This window comes from Callospermophilus lateralis, chromosome 3 (genome assembly GCF_048772815.1).
Source record: "Callospermophilus lateralis isolate mCalLat2 chromosome 3, mCalLat2.hap1, whole genome shotgun sequence".
NCBI lineage: Eukaryota > Metazoa > Chordata > Mammalia > Rodentia > Sciuridae > Callospermophilus > Callospermophilus lateralis.
Genome location: NC_135307.1, coordinates 47,773,815 through 47,776,149, shown reverse-complemented (window position 1 = coordinate 47,776,149; position 2,335 = coordinate 47,773,815). Strand labels below are relative to the sequence as shown.

General features: G+C 53.8%; 1 pseudogene; it reads right to left on the bottom strand.

Moving 5' to 3' along the window:
- Window positions 1–301: 301 nt before the first annotated feature.
- LOC143393780 (lysosomal protective protein pseudogene) lies at window positions 302–1,948 on the bottom strand (annotated as a pseudogene).
- Between the last annotated feature and the right edge of the window lie 387 nt (window positions 1,949–2,335).

The window sequence follows — 2,335 nt, the reverse complement described above, 5'->3', positions numbered from 1 at the left end:
TCCAAACCATCTCTAACCCTTAGATCTTACTTATAGATGTTTGACTAGGGCAATGAGCTCTTTCAGTGGTCCCTTAAGGAGTCCCTTTCTCCTGACTTGAATTGAAGAAGCAAGCACTTTTCTCCTCCTTGTGTAACGGTACCTCAGAGCTCATACATAGCTCTTTTCAAAGATCAAAACGTTCATATATTATAAGTAGTTTGGATCATACAACAAACACCTCCTTTTGGTGAAATGTCAGTGGTTGAAAAAGCAAAGGTTTAATTCTTACTCGTGTAAAATCCTTTGACGGGTACTGCTACAGGAATAAAGTGCTAACTTGTCCCCAGGCCGTCTATGGAGAGGCTGGGCCCAGGCTGCCCTGCACAGGGCTGGGGCTGTGGGAAGTGGGGCAGTCCCGAGTTGGGGACCTGCCCACAGAGGCGTTCTGCATAGAGGAGGAGCTCCCTCCTAGTGGGAGGGCTTAGATCAGACAGTGAGGGCTTCCACGCGTCCCCTGGGTCCTCAGTATGGCTCTTTGTTCAGGAAGCGGGAGAACATGGTAAAGGCAGCTTGGGGCTTGTCAGTGGGGACCATGTGTCCAGCGCCCTTGATGGTGAGAAAGGCAATGTGGGAGAACTCCTTCACGAAGCCAGCGATCTGCTCCCCGCTCTCGCCGTAGTCCACTAGCCAGGGCCGGCGCTGCACCTCCATCTTCTGGTTGAGGGAGTCCACAAACCACTCATCTCCCAAGAAGTGGCAGGCCATGTCCACGTCTCCGTTGTGTAACAAGATCTGGTATCTCTGTGAATTGAGCAGCTTCAGGTCCTGAGAGTTCATGCTTTGGTAGAGCCGGCGGTCCTGTATGTTCACCAGGCAGTTGCACATGTCCCAGCGGGGCAGCTGCTCGGGGGTGTGGAGGGCCTTCCGCACACACGGGTTGTTGGGGTAGGTGGAGGCGGCCTGTTGGTGCAGCGGGGTCCATGCGCACCTTGTCCCCAGAACGCAGCAGTGCCTGGTGCCACGTCCGCTTGAATGGCAGACGAGTGAAGACATTGCCAAAATCCTGGACCACAACACTGTCCTTCTCATACCTCACGTGGCCAGGTACCCCCCCTGCACCTGGGGCATAGAGGTGGTAGATGTTGAGGCCAGAGTTGCCCACGATTCGAGACACTTCCTGAAGATCGGTCACACATTCCGGGTCTTTGTTGTCATAGAAGTTACACTTGCTCTGAGAGCAGCAGTGGGTCTGGAGCAAGGACCAGAGCCTGTTCCCCAGAAGGCCACGGTAGTAGGCAAAATAGACGAGCGAGTTGTCCTTCTGCTCATAGGAGGAGAGTCCGTTGCCCACAGCCAGCCCCTGAAGGTTCATGCTGGGGTCCTGCATGACCCGCACAGCCAAGGTGGGGATGTAGATGCCGGCATAGCTCTCGCCCGTCAGGAAAAGTTGGTTGTCCTTATACTCCGGAAAGAGGCGGAAGAAATCTTTAAGGGCTTCAAAATTGCCCTGGGCAACCTCGGTGTCATTGGTGGCATAAACCTTGTCATCAGAGTAGGAGAAGCCCACTCCAGCTGGGGACTCAATGTACAACACATTGGCAATCAGGTTCCATGAAGAGGGGTTGTACTCCAGAGTGACACCATCTGGCTGGATCAGGAAAGGGCCGTGCTCTGTCAGGAACCCATCTAGGGAGCTGCAGCCCGGACCCCGGTTGAGCCAAAGCACCACCGGGCTGCTCTCTGGATCTTTCTGGGACTCCACAAACCAGTAGTGCAAGTGCTTGGAGCCGGCGGCTCTGAGGTAGCCCGAGAACTGGCGGAACGACGGCTGCTTGGCCAGTCCGGGGAGGCACTGAATCTGGTCCTGGTCGGGGGCTGCCTGGACCTGGGACGCCCAGGACAGGAGCCACAGCAGCAGCAGCGGCGGCAGCGCGGCTCGGACCATCTCTGCTTCCTCGCGTCCTTGCTCTTCCCATCAATTCTTGAATCAATTGTCCTTCCTGGAGTGGCTGGACAGTACAGGTTTCTTTAATCTTGTGGCCTTGCCACATTACCATGTACTTACAGGGGGAGAGTGGTATGTAGAATGTCACACAACTCTGAAACGTCCCCATGAAGAAGTGATATTCTTCAATTCCTTTCATTGATCAAAACAAGTCACAGGGTCACTTGACTTTGAGGGCGTGGGAAGAGGCAATCCTCCTGAGCATTTGGAAAAAGAGAAGGCCTAGATCTCTAATATGATGCTAACACATAATAAGTGTGGAGCGAGGAAGAATAGAAGTTCACTGGATTAGACAAAGGGGAATGAAGGGAAGGGAGGAGGAATGGGAACAGGGAAGACAGTAGAATG